Genomic DNA, 15,905 nt, shown 5'->3' with positions numbered 1-15,905 from the left:
TTTGGTGAAATGAGCTTAACTTCTGGCTTTGATCCCAAGGTATCATTAATTATACTCCTAATGCTCACACTTTTTTTTTTGTAATTCTGTACTTGACTGACATTTCAGTATGGCTGATATGTTGATTACTGGTAACAATAATTTACCTAGTTATGCCCTTCTGGAACAATGGAACACACTGGAGCTCCAAAACACATGCTTAAAGACCTTCCGATGGTAGTTCCCCAACTTAACGGCCTAATCTGTGACCCCCATGTCTTAAAAAAGTTTGCATCACCTTCTTACAGGGATTGAGAGAAAAAACCAACATTTCAACACAGAGACCTCCGGAGAGTGCAATCCAACTACATCTAAGACACACTATTAGGTCAGTGGATTAGTTGACATATACACAGCTGATTTTCCTTTATGGTCATTCTAGAATGGTTATAATTTTCAAAAATTACCATGAAAACAAAATATGAGAGTCTTACCTGGGAATCAGAGAGCAGCATACCAGTGATTATACAATGCATAGTTTTCTTTTGTGTGATCCTGTGTGATAATGTTGTATTTCCAACATTAAGCTGTTTAACAGTAGCTAAACGTTAACTCATAAAGATCAAAAGCTACAGGCATGTACGTTCTGAGTTCTGCACATAGAGGCATATAGAATTCAATGTAGAATGTTCCAGGTCGAAATAGCCTCAATTAACTAACATGAATTTGTTATTTCCAGCTTGCTTCCCACAGTGTGTACCACAAATAAAAACTCCACAATTAGAAAGGCTATTAAGAATGTCTTAAAACTGATTATTTTAAAATTTGAAAACAATGATAATATTATAATAAGAGGAAAGAAGATGAGGAGAGTGATCAAAATTCTCCAAACAGACTCATTTTAAGATGCAGTTTCCCGTGACTTGGAAAGCGGTAAAACAGAGGTATGGGTGAGAGTCGTCAGAGGTCAGACAGAAATCCTCACTTTTTGCAGTTGGAGTTTGTGGCTGCTTTGAAGCGAGCCAGCAGCACCATCTAGAGGCACATGGCGAGCCTACACCCAGAGGGAACAAAAGGAAGCTCACCCTTTTAAGTTTAGCAGTGGTAAAAACATGACTATGCTTTTCAGTATATAGCCTCTCGCAGACTGTGACTGAAGCAGTCGCCTCCCACTTCCATTAACCTACCATCGTAGAGTTCATTACCTGGAAAAACCAAGGCTTACTTCAGAAACGGAAGCTTCCCTTCTAACTTCCCCATGGAGAAGAGATTCCCTGCCTTTTAAGTAAGTTAATTCATCCTGCGCATTGCCCCTGAATCCTGCCACGCCTCAGCTTCTGTGCCAGGTTCCAGGGGACACAGTAAAAAAATATAGTACTATTTCTCTGTACCCCCAGCCTCCGTAGCCACAACTAAGCACACACATAACTTTTCTCCTGTCTTATACTTTGAAACATTTTCTTGGTGGTGAGACCAGAAATATTTTAAAGCAGTCACTCCATTTCAAAGCACTGTCCCACAGAGAACCACCAGTGTGTTAAGTGAAATCCGGGATTCAAATATATTTAGAGCCTCAAGGGACCTCACAGTGATAGAACACTTAACAAACTGTGGTATAGAGAAGTTATTTCACATACTTTTCATTACAGTGCAGAGTACAGGTCCCAGTCATAATGTATATGTATTTGGCCCCAGATGATACATTATATTTTATCATGCTTATCTGGTTTTCAGGTTGGGAGTATACTACTGATTAGCTTTCAAAAGGAGACGCCATAATTTTGATGCATGAGAGAATTTAACCACGGGATCCTAAATTAGAATCTCTCTCTCTTTTTAAATCACTTTTTAAGTTGCTCAATGGCCTCTGTTTAATTTGTAGAGAAGGTCATATTTAAGGACCACACATATACTAGATATGGCATTGTCCTGATGTTTATAAATATCAATCCTTAGCTTCACATACAGTGAGTTAGATCTAAGGGTAATAACTTTGTTGAATATTTTAATTTAAAATATTTATATATGATTCTGTTAATACACTGGTTTCAAATGTCCTAATATCTACATTTCATTTACTCTTTTTCTTTTTATGTGAAAAACATTGTGTAAGAATGGTTATTGAGTGTGTACCTTGTTAACTAACTGGGAATCCATTATTTTAACATCCACCATATTAACATACTCACATCTCCGTGGCCTTTTGGGTTCACAAAAGGTGAAAACCATAAAATTGAGTGGATTCAATGCCCTATCCAATACCAGGAAAATCAGAGTGGAAAATACTTTTATTCATACTTTGAAGACATTATTTCTCATTTCTGCAATTCCTGTTTTAAAAATGTGGCTCAGGTTTTTTTTGTTTCTGTTTTTGTTTTTGTTTTGTGGAAGACAGACAGAGAAAAGGACTGGGATTTCTGAAGAAAACTCCTGGAAACTATATTTGATAATACATATTTTTCGTGAGATCCTTTGTTCTCCCTTTATTCTTGTAGAAAAGTCCGCATATCATATCTTGGACTCAAACCTGTTTACCCATGAATTAGCCTTGCATTTTTTTATCTTCCAAATTCTTCTAATTTGCTTATAAGTCTCTACCGGGATGATGATTATGAGCTTATATAACGGTGTCTGTTTTATAAAAGCTGCCAAGACCCCTGATCTAAGAGCAGCCAAAGTGCACAGCTAGCCCTTAGCTTCACGCATTGTTCAAAAATCTCATTTTGGACTCAGGTTCAGGAAAGTCACCAATCCTATCACACTTGTAATACTTACAGCATTTTTCCCCACTGATGAATGGTACGTAGGTCAACTAAGATATTACCTGCCTCATGGCACATATTTCTTAACTCCCAAGCTGTGGTAGATGTCCATTCTCAAGAATTTTGCAGAGCCCTGAGAGTTCTCCCATTATCGTAGCAGAACATTCAAGAAAAAAATTAAGACATTGATTTAAATCTAAATCTTAACTCTAAATCTTAAATCTTAAAACACAGAAATGTATGATTCTAAGCTATTACTAACATAAGAAAGTATGTGCCTAAAAACAAGAGGCTACATTAAACTTTACACTACCTTATTATGATTTGAGTAGCTATTTGCTAACTGTGGACATAAACGCACCCGTTTACCTAGCTTTGTTCACCTGAGAAGTAATAGTATTCAAAGAGGTTAATTTTTTTTTTCAATCACTAGAATTTGAATCAAGGGTCTTCTAAACACCAGGCAGACATTCTATCACTGAGCTTTTCCAGGCCTGGGGCATTTTCTTTATACAGTCATACTTGTTGGAAAGATAATTTGTCTCATAACTTTTATCAAGAATTGCTTTATATAATAGAAATTAGTTTCAAAAACAGATTTAGAATTAGAGATGAAAAACCTTAGGGAGGTATTGAATTAAGAATATGTAGTTGAAAATTTAGTCATCTTCCAAAATAATTATACAAGTTTTGTATAATTAACACTGTTTTATTTATAAATTTGTCTCATTTTTAATATTAAAATTGACGTCATAATGAAGGAAAAATCTACTTTTGCTTTACTGACATGACTTGAGACTCCACAATTCGTCTTGTATCAAATTCACTTGAAGCTAATAACATAAGTATTCTTTCTACACATCTTATGAGAGAAGCAATGGTTCATATCAGTTCTGTTTAAAATACCACTCGCTAAAACATCCCAATAAGTCTTTGTACCTAAGGACAGGCTTTCCGTGTCCCAGCCACCAATAGGAGCATGTGATTCCAAAAAACAGGATTAGAAAAATGTCTTCTGTGGTAAATTTGAAAGAAAGCACCCTGCTGGCAATCCTTTCTCTTAAAAAAAAAAAAAGCCTCAGACTTGAAAGATTTGAGTTTTATTTTCTTTATATTCTAGCTGGCTATAATTTTGATACAAATGCCAATTGAATTTTCCTATATGTCATTCCAAAATTTACTGTCCAACAACTTCTCGGTCTTCATGTTTCATCTTCTTCTCTCCTTTACCATGGGATTCCTCTCTCTCTCTCTCTCTCTCTCTCTCTCTCTCTCTCTCTCTCTCTCTCTATTTCTCACACATACATACATACATATACACACAAGCATACATCTTGCCTCTCCATAGATGCTGTCATCAATAAGATCTATAAATAGATCATCAATTTGAGAATGTATATTAAAATATTAAATATATTCATACTTTTTATTATGTTACATTGTTGGAAATCTACTGCATTATAACAGCATAGAAAGTGCTAATGAGCAGATATTTATGGCAGCTTAAATAAATTTTTGTGTTTTTATGATTTATTTTTATTTTATTTCATTTTTTAATTTGAACACTTTACATCCAAATTGTAGCTCGCTCCCTCGCTTGTCACCTCCCAGTCCCACCCTCCCTCCCTCATCTCCTTAACCCTCCCCTAGCCCTCAGAAAGGGGAGCACTCTTCCACTAACACCTGATTTCAGCCAATCAAGTCTCCTCTGGACTGTCTGTATTCTTTTCCTCTGTGGCCTAGCAAAAGGCCCCACCCCCGAGAACTTATCAACAAGTGGGCACCAGAGTCTATGTAAGAAGCCTGCCCTACTCCCCATATTATGGAACCCACAAGGAGACTGGGACCATGCATGGTGAGGACCTAGGCGCTCTGTTCAGATGTAGTAGATAGGCAGCACAGTCTTTTTCTGGCAACTTAAATTATAAAGCCTTCCAATGTATGAATTTTAAAAAACAGAGGCAAATAATAAGTGAGGAATTCTATCACTATTAATCTCTTCGGTAGAAATATTCAATTAGTCATTTTTACATGTCATAACAAAATACTAGAGGTTGATTAGCTTGTATAAAAAGCAGTGAGTGACTAGTAGTTTTGAAGGTTGAAGGAAAAAATGCTTACATCTTCCTAGGTGTACAGAGGGCTCATAAAAATCAAGAAAACAGGAACAAATATTTTACATTTTACATGAATAAGTGCTTTATGTCTGAGTTATAGGAAGAAAATTTAGAGGGAATATAGAGGCTATGATATAAGGAAACATGTAAAATGGATTTTTCAAGGAACTTTATCTCAGTTCTAAGGAATGGATAGAAGTAGTGAGCAACACGTTAAGGTAAATGAGCATGCTTCAGGAAGAGAAACGTCATCTTTTCTTTCATATAAAAAATAGTTAAGATCTCTCTCTCCTCTCTCTCTCTCTCACTCACACAAGCACACACATACAGAGGGGGAGTGCCATTTGAAATGGCTAGACTTCATACACATTTATATGTTATAAATATCATGTATATCATAAACATATTTATAGCATAATATAATATCAAATGAGGAGAACTCTATTTGATATTGGGAGAAAAGGAACTAATGAGGGCCTGGGAGAGATGGAGAAGAATAGTGGAAGGAGGGGTGAAGAATATAGCTAAACAGAATTCTCAAGGAGAATTTCAATGGCTGAGAAACACTTAGAGGAATATTCAACAATCTTACTCAGCACAGAAACGCAAATCTAAACTACTTGGAGATTTCATCTTACACCTGTCAGAATGGATAAGATCAACAACATAAGTGACAGCTTATGCTGGTGAGGAGGTGAAGCAAGGGGAACACGTTTCCATTGCTGGTGGGAGTACACACTTGTAAAGACTCTGTGGAAATCAATATGATGGTTGCTCAGAAAATTGGGAATAGATCTAACTCAAGATCCACTCTTGATCATATATCCAAAAGACACTCTGTCATACCACAAGGACACTTGCTCAACTATGTTCATAGTGACTTTATTCATAATAGCCAGGAACTGGGAAACAACCTCAATGTCTCTCAATGGAAGAATGGATAAAGAAAATGTTGTGTATTTACACAATGGAGTATTCCTCAGCTCTTAGGGAAAAAAATGACATCTTAAAAGTTGCAGGCTAATGAATGGATATAGAAAACAATCTTCCTGAGAGAGGTTAAACCAGACCTAGAAAGACAAACATGGTATATACTTACTTATAAATGAATATTATATGCTAAGGATAATCAAACTACAATCCATCGAGCCAGAGAGGCTACATTACAAGGACAGCTTTGGGAAAGAATGCTGGTATCTCCTTGGGAAGAAGAAATACAATAGATTTTGTTGGTAGACTGGGGTAGGATGGAGCTGGTAACAAGAGGGATCAGGCAAGAGTGGAGGGACAGAATGAAGGGACGAGGAAACAGGCGACAGGAGGGACAGGGAAAAACAACTAGCATAAGGGACACTGAAACCTAGTATAATGGGAACTTCCTGGAAGCTATAAGGATAACCCTAGGGAGGACTCCTAGTAATGGAGGATATGGAGACTAAACTGGCCATCTTTGGTAACCTGGAAAGTGTCCTAGTGGTGCCTGGACACCAACTCATGCACAAAACTTTCCACCCATGCCTGAAAGATGTGCTGGGGCAATGGTGGCTTAGAGTTTTTTTAGCATAGACAATCAATGATTGGTGTAACTTGAGGCCCAAGCCACTAGAGGGAGCCCATGCCCACCAGTGCCTGGATTGCTAAGAAGCAGAACAAGACAGGACTGAAATAATTGATTGATTGATTGATTGATGATGATGATGATGACGATGTATAATAAAGTTAGTGAAATTATTCTTAATGATATTCTACTACACTCATAGAGCCTAACCCTAACTCAACCACCGACATCAGAGAGACTTCATCAGGCAGCTGATTGGAGCAGAGGCAGAGACACACAGCCAAACATTAGGTAGAACTCAGGGTATCCTAGACAAGATGGGGAGAAAGGACTGCAGGAGCCAGAGGAGTCAAGGGCATCATGAAAATATGGCTCACAGAATAAAATAAATTGGGTTCATAGGGGCTCACAGAGGTTGAAGTGGCAACCACAGAGCCTATATGGGTCTGGGCTAGTTCCTCTGATTACATGTTGCAGGTTTTTTTGTTTTGTTTTGTTTTGTTGTTGTTGATGATGATGATGGTGTTATCTTTTAGCCTGAAGTGTTTGTGGAACTCCTTACGGTCAGAAAGTAGGAGTCTCTGACTCCTTTGCTTGCTCTTGGGACTCTTTCCCTCTTACTTGGTAGCTTCATCCATCCTTGATATGAGTGTTTGTGCCTAGTCTTGTTGCATCTTGTTATGCCATGCTTGGTTGCTATCACTGGGATCCCTGTTCTTTTCTGAATGGAAATGGAGAAGCAGTAGATCTGGTGGAGAAGGGAGATGGTCAGAGGAGGACCAGGAGGAGCAGGGAGAAGGAGGCTATGGTCAGTATGTATTATATGAGGAAAGAATAACAAATAAATAAATACATGTAAAATGAATATGTATATGTGTGTATATATATGAAAATGTGACTGTGAAACCCATTTTTTTCTGTACCAATTAAAATAATTAGAAAAAATTACTAACATTAGAGGAAACCGAGAGGAATAATACTTCATTAATCTATTTTAATGTAGATATTTCTTTTTAAAAGGGTTTCTTGTTACATGCATTTATTTGGTATGAATGTGTGTTTACATATGTATGTCTGTATGTGTAGAGATGCCTGTCACGGGTCCATAGGGAGGTGAAAAGATTCTCTCCTTCCACCATGGAAATTCTGGGGATTGGATTCAAGTGGTAAGCAGGACTGCCAGCATGCTTATTCACTGAGCTATCTTGCTGGTCTGATATATCTTATATGTAGATCCCCATGATAAGATTTTCCTTTCTAAATAAGTCCGATAATAACTTGTAATCAACTCCCATTGATAATTACCCTCTATAGCCCAAGAAAGCAACCAAAAACCTACTTGATCCCCTTTAAAGGAAATGGGGGTGCCATTCTCTTAAGGTTATTTGCGGCTGATTTGGTACAAATAGTACCTAGTTGGGGCCCAATTAAAATTGGGGAAATGGCTAAACAAGCTAGCAATTGCATTTGTGGTCCAGTTACCAAATGCTGAAAAATTCCAGGCTTAATTAGAGTCCTGTGTGGGACAGTCTGAAAGCTTTCTTTGAAAGTGTCCTGGCATCTCCTCATTTGGAAGCCTACTAACCTGCTCTCCTGGCATACTCAGGTAATGAAGTTGATTCCTTCTCAAGTCTCTGATGGAATTAAAGACCAATTATCTTAGTTTTACAATGAAGTTTAGTTGTTTAGGGGTTAAGATGATCTTAGGTCTAGATAGATGTTTTAAGTTGATAATGAGGAGATATTATAGATACTGATTTACGTTCAGAATTTAGACACAACAAGATAGCAAAGACGTTTTGTTCAAGGCTGTCAAATACAAATAGCCAAAACACTATGAGTGTAACATTTATATAATTCCTGATTGTGTCATGGTTCTTCTTGCTATACATAGTTTATTGTATATACATGTAATAAAATAAATGTATATGTAAAAATAAAAAATGTTTAATTAACAAGAAAAGATTTTCCTAGGTTTTCCGAAGACAGTTTAAACCATTTTTGTCAAAAGTACTTAGGCTTCACTTGTCCCTCACCAGGCAACAGATGGCTCATGAAAGCATGGCAAATCAGCTTTGTGTTGCTGCTGTTATAATACACCTTACTCTTTTGTTCACTTTGTAGACAAGACTATTTCTGCTCATCTATGAAGAATGAGATGTGGGCCCCTATCAGTGTTTTCCCAAGCTTAGAAGATAATTTTCATTTACTCAAGTGTTCCTTAATGGACTCTCCCTTCAAAGGTGATGACACTATAATGCTAATCACTAAGGTATTTTTAAGATTTATATGGACAAAAGGTCCGTGTCAATTTAAGACATTGCCACTTCAGAGTTTGTAAAATTCTGCTATAGTCCAAAAGAGAGATCACTAGAAATATATTGATATCATAATTTTCTAGCCTAAAATATGTCTCCCTTTTTATTAAAAAAAAAAAACCCATACAACTATTTCTGAGAGCCAAGCTTGCTAGTGGAGGTCTGTGAACCCTCTTGAAACACTGAGTCATGAAGACTGGCATACAGAGTAGATTGAAGACCAGCCTGACAAGCTTACTAAGACACTCTTTCAAATACATAAATACATACTTCAAACAAACAAACAAACAAACACATACCTACCTACCTACATGCGTGCATACATGCATACATGCATATCTAGAATTCAGAGTAGAACTTTGCCTGGCATCTGTAAGGCCTTGACTTAAGCCCATTACCACAAAAATAAAATGAAAACAGGAAGCTTATTTTTCATTAAGATGATCCTTCAGATACCATCTTCATTTTGTTTCTTAGAGAAGAAAGAAATTTCTTGTATGCCCTGAAGAACATGTCCTCTATTATTTGGTCTTTTGTGAGATGTGAAAAAAAAATGAACTAGTGTTTGGGATAATAACACTCCTGGATGGGAAGATATGTGAGAGTGAATGATCTTGTGGTGATGTATAAAGTCATTCTTTTTTGTTCACTGCTTTTTACACACACACACACACACACACACACACACACACACACACACACACACACAATCTGGGGAAGACCAGGAGTTCTGCCAACAATTCCATCCATATTATGATGCAACGGACAACCAACATCACTGTTCTGCTTTATCTTATTTTCATTTAATGTGGTGCTCTTATGACAATTTGATGTCAGGAATCCAAGAGTGAGATTATGGGAAGATTTCTGCCTCTGAGTTTGAAATAATATTGAAGTCTTAACAGGTAAGTCACGCAGAAGAAGAAAAGAAGCATACACCAGTAAGTACAGGAAATGCTGGTAAATAGCCAGAACTACTTTGACATGTGTAGAGTCAGAATTCTAAGCCCAATTGTCATTTGTATTTTCCTAAAAAAAGAAAAAAAATCTTATCAGAGGAGTAAAGAGTTGACACAACCTAGAATCAGCACAAAAGGATTCCCACTGAAGGGCCGTCTCCATTGGATTGGCCTGTGGTCCTGTTTGTGGGGGATTAAATTAACTCGTGTGGGAAGACGCAGCCCACTGGAGGCAGTTCCACTCCACAGGCAAGGACTACATGAGTGTGTATTCTACTATGTAAGGGAGAGAAATTAAACAGAGCACAAGCAAGCAAGAAAGTGCACATGCATGCATTGGTTTCTCTCTATACTTGACTGGATATGATGTCACCTGGATTGTGCTCACTGACTCAACTGTCCTTCAACAAAGGACTACAACCTGACTATAAGAAGAATGAAGTGTTTATGCCCTAAGTTGCTTTTTATAGAGTCATTTTTATTACATCAACAGAAATGAAACCAGAACAAAATTCACAGGCCAATTTAACTATAGGAAACCTGGTCCTAATAGAAGTACTGAATTCTCACAAGAATTTTGTAATGGTTGTAACAGTATTGCTATTAATAGCAAAAGTATTAGTTGCACATGGTAACTCATACACTCAATCCAAGCACTTTTTTGCAAAGGCTGTGGCAGAAGAATTGCTGTGGGTTGGAAGCAAAATTTTTGAGGGTAACCTATTCTACTCAGAAAGATCTCGCCTCAAAAGAAAAAGAAATAATTAACAACTCTAGGAGTAGTTGTGGTGGTGACAAATGGGGCTAAATAAGTAAAGAAATTAACAGACAAATAACAAATAAATGCCAATTTAATTAATACCCTAATAATTTAACAACTAGTCACTTAGTATTACAAATTTACATCTCACTTGCTCCTATTATTTTCTTTGTGTTAATGAATTAAGTGCTGGATGCTTGATATATACTTCCTGGATGACAAGTCCTGTTTCCAGAAAAGGCAGGCTTCCTGATCCTAGGTAATATATCCTCCCTTTGCCTGGAAATGGCAGAGTTTGATCACTGATGTGTCCTGCATGGCGTGGGTTCTAGAAACCTGACAGAGAGGTGGGGCCGTTCCACACAGTTGAACAATGAAACTGGGTTTATATTACAGCTGAATTAAAAGGGAAGCATTATTATAGATAAACAAGGAAACAGATTATATATATATATATATATATCCAGCTGAACAAGGAGGTAAGTGTAGGACATTGTTAGGAGTGGTGTCTGTAGCAGAGTCATCTTCAGTTTGTCAAATGAGGACTGGAGGACATTTTGTGCACACACCATCAAAAATTTTACCAAAAGAATGCTTTGTAATTCCTCTGATCTTTACCTGAGTAAGGTGGATTTTTTTTATGCCTACATGAACGAGAACTTGGGGTCCTTGACACGGCTGTGCCATTGTCTAAGAGAACACATTCACTCAGAATTGTTTTTGCTTGTTTCTGATAACGAATTTCAGTAAAGCACAACAGATGCCAAAGTTTTTGCAACTGCCTATGAGAGAGCTTAATGGATGAATTCATACCACCTGCCATCACACTGCATCGATTTAAAGTCAGGGGGTTTCACTTTTCAACCTCACTAAGGTCTATTTGAAATGTATATATTTATAGTGTACAATGCCTCTAACGTAGACATATATTACAAACTGACGAGTTATGCTAAAATGTAAACTATGTAAAAATACATTTACATAGATATTATTCTTTGAAATAAAAGGAGAGAGTGAAAAATATGTTTCTGATATAAAGGGAACTGCCGAGGAGGGTTTCAGCGGGAGAATGAGGAGGATGAGAGAAGAGTTCAGATGAAAATTATTCAAATTCATTGTATACACATATGAAACTGCCAAACAATTACCTTAAAAACTAGTCCTACTTATTTTTATTTGATATGTTTAATTGACAGAATGTATGTACATGTAACATATGTGTAGAGTGCCTGTAAAAGCCAGCATAGGGCACCATATCCACTTGGAGAGAAGAACTAATGGGAATTAGCCATCATGTGGGCTTCTGGGAATTACAACAGAGGTCACCTGGAAAACCACCAGAGTTCTCAACTGTTTAGTAATCTCTCTAACCCCTAAATATATATTTAAAGCATTTACTTCTTAGCAGTTTGCAAGCATACACAAATATTATGATTTAAAAGCAACATTCCATAGAACTGATCTCCAGAGCTCACTCATTCTCTGTTAACAAAATTTGTAGCCGTTAACCAACATTTCCCTGCACCATCTCAACCACTGCCTACAGTGTCTGTCATTCTGTTTTCTGCTTCTATGAGGGTGACTTTCTTAGAGCCATGTCTCACATGTTTATGGTCAAATTATTTTATTTATAGGAACCTCTTTACTTATCCCCCAAATGGAGATTAAACACGCACTGTGCAAGAATAATGTAAAGATGAGGTGTTATAATCCACATAAGTGCCTGACGTAAATGAAATGATTAGTGTCTTTGAGCAGATAGTTAACTATTATAAGCTGTGTAATTAACCTAAAAACTAAGAGCAAGCAGCTTTTCTTCCCATTCAGTCAGAACACAAATACTCTGATGAATGGATATGACCAATATACTTTCTATACAATAAAAGAATATTATAAAATATATTTGTATGATTTCTTAAAGGACACAGAGTTGAGTTCATAAGGAAAAGGGGTGGGCTTTGAAGAATTGGTATTGATTATGATCAAGACATATATACAACTCCCTAAGAACTAATACAAAAAATATGATTTAATACTTACCTGTTTTGATAGTTGGAGGAAGGTACTCTGGAAATAGCTCCAATTCACTGAGACAGAGGAAATGCTCTGCTAAAGTTACGTATTAATGATAGGAGTTTTAACAGCAAAGCTCTGGAGGGCAGCAGACTCCGGGGGCTTCACTCTGCAGGAGCAAGCACCCATTGCGTTTTTAATCCTGGAGCGTCGTCTGAAGATATGATGTCTTTATCCTGTAGACATGATGGTACTTGTTGAGTACTGTTGTTCACATTTCAGCTTTCTCACTAGGTGCTGAGCTCAGTCAGTGTCTAGCGCACGCCATGAGAAAGCCTGTTCCTCATCAGAGTTTTCCACCGAGGAAGGAGTCCACAGGCAACATTGTATCAGGAGTTCCAGAAGCACCTGGGAAGCTGCTCTCCTAGCTCCTGGTATACTCATTAAAGGTCGTCCTTAGAGCAGGACTCTAAAGTTGGAGTTTTAAAGGAAGGTAAACGTTGGACGGGTAAAAGAAAGAGTGATTTGTAAAAAAAAATAAAAAATAAAAAAATAAATGAATAAATAAATAAATGGATAAATAAAACTGCATGCAATGGGTAAAAATGTGACTCATGGAAAGGAGATGGCCATTGATCTAGTGTTTGGGTAGATATAATAGGAATAATAGAATCTTACAATGGAAGGATAGCCGGAGTTAAAGGTACAGCTGAGGAAAATCACACGCCAGATTTTGAAGAGAGCCAAGCGAATCTCCTCCTCAGATTTAATTTAATGTATTCATTCCTTACACGACAATTTGATATCTGTGTATAATACATTCTGTTTACACTCATCCCTCTGCCTAAAAAAAGAAAAGGAAAGTAAGAAAAAAGAAAGAAAGAAAGAAACTTCCTATCCCCAGTAATCCTTTACATCTTTCTTCCACCACGTCTCTATAGTTTCACGTGATTCCTTTTTTATTTTTGTCTTGCCTTCTGATCACTGTGTCAAGCCAGTGCCACTCATCTGAGAATGAGCAGGAAGCTATTCACTGGGGAATGAGTACCTCACCTGTGGCTGTATCACTGAAGATAATGGATGCCTCTCTAGCATCTCTCAGCTGCCCCTCCTTCCTCTGGGCAGGTTGGGACCACATGAATTCCTCCACCATCCATGACTGAATATTTTGCTGAAACATGTGGCACATTTCCCCTTGACCAAAGGAAAAAAAAAAGACATAGCCCATGCCTCTGGAAACCCACTCATACTGACCTATACTTGTACCAGACCCAGCTGGACCTGCAATAGGTGAGGAAGAAAGTGTCAGGAACATGGCGTTGATTTGTATGTACGTTGACCAAGTGTTTCTCTCTCACACTGTTTACTGATCATAGGTTTTATAGTGCTACATGATAATGACTTTTAAACACACATTAATATTAGCTGCCTGTCTGTTTTTTGTCTTTTTTTGAAGAGATGTCCACGTATATCACACACAATCGACAATTATTTTGTTCACCTAATACGATTAAGACCTGTTTTATAATATCCTAATGGCTATGTGTTAGCTTGCTTTTACAAATCCTTTTCCATTTATGCAACTCCTTTAACACAGTTGGTTCTTTTTCTTACAAGTATCCCATGAGGAGAAGCTTGACTCTTTTTTTCTGTTTCCACCCCCCTTTCTCACTGCCCTCTGACATATCTAAGCTTTCAAGTTGCTATTGAACTGAGCTCAAATGCTATCTCTACAAATAGACTGACCTTGCCAATCATTCTTCCTTCCTTTGGATAATGTGTGGCCCTTCTTCATAACTCCTTACATTCTGTGTTTGACAGTCTCACCAGGGGTTTCCTTTGGACTTTGTTCCTCAGCCCAGAAGGTCCCCAGTTCTGTGCCTCTTCCATTTCCCAGTGAAAAGCACTCCGGGCAACCTGACTATATTAAGAATGAAGTGATCTCCACCTGAAGAGACTCATGGATGGCATGACATTCAAATGAATAAGATAACAGAGGCGAGGCTTCAAACAGAGAATCCACCCTATATATTTCCTAGAAAAAGTAACTGACAAAATCCAAACATGATTAAACCCACATTTCTATTCTGGAAGCTGTGGCTGTCTTTACATATGTACAAATTGCTGTTAATCATTTAAGCATTGGGTTTTCCTTTGGGGGCTTACAGAGGTGAAGTTTGTTTATTCCCATTTCTATAATAAATCATTTCTGTGTGGTCCTTAAGAAAAGAAGGAAAGTAGACTATGTAAGACCTTCATACTGAATGGCATCTATGAAAAAATTTATAACAAATTGCTTAAATTAACTCACTGAAAATAGGGTGTTGCTTCATTCTTTGTTTTTCTTTTACTATACTCTGTCTTCCTTGACCAATGCCTGTGAATGTACATTACTGAATAGACATATTTTGAATCACTGAATAATTAAGTTATATTAATTACTTATTAATGACTATACTTATTTCAAATCCTTGAATTATAGGCACTAGTAGAACTTAATTATGATGTTGATATTATATTGCTTTATACATAATCAAATATACATATTCAGTATGTTATAGTCCTTACTGCTTCTGTTTGAACTGTTTCTGTTTATGGTGACACTTGTTGGGAGCAGTTCACAGTCCTTTGAAAACATTGGAATGAAGAGGGATGTGTGTCATGATGATCAGGGGAATTTAGTCCAAAACTATGAAAGATGATTTAAATCAGGATGAGGGTATTAGTACTTACATTATAAGCCAAGAAACAAATAGTGTCCACGAATGTATTGAGTATGGAAAGGAATAAAGAGAAAAACATCTCTATTGAAATAATTTGCTGAATGATCAACGTTGAATGGGAAAATAAAATAAAAAGAGGCAAGTCGTTTATACGCCAATGAGAGGCAATAAAGTCTAGACCAAAATAGAGGGGCACAATTATTTTGGATTTAAGATTCTAGACTTGAAAGTAATAATAAAGAATAATTAATTCCAACATTTACCTAGTCCCTGGCAGAAAAGAAATCCACATATTTTTTAAATTGAAACTTTCTTACAACTTAGGTTAAATTCTTGCCTAGTTGCCAGTTTCAGGCAAACTGCTAAACCAAACTGACCTGTCTGTGACTATTGTGTAGAGAAACCCATGAAGTTCTGAAGGAAAATTCACACTCAGCTTGCAAGTGAGAGTCGGCAATTCCCTGCAAATTACAGGTAGGGAAAAATTATATTAATATCCAGTAATATATTGCAATCTGCCATTCAAATGTGAAAAAAAAATGAATCTAGAGTTACTACAACTTTGAAAGGGAATACCTGGTTCCAAATTCCCTTCCAGATATAGAATATACTTTTTAATACCTAGGCAGTAGAAAAAAAAATGTCTCCTTGATTTCATTCAGTAACAAAAAGCTAAAAACTCTCCTTAGAAATTCACTTGTTACTTTCTATTTGAT

This window comes from Acomys minous (assembly GCF_964271855.1).
Source record: "Acomys minous genome assembly, chromosome: 14".
NCBI classification, from domain to species: Eukaryota; Metazoa; Chordata; class Mammalia; order Rodentia; family Muridae; genus Acomys; species Acomys minous.
This window is presented reverse-complemented; position numbering follows the sequence as displayed.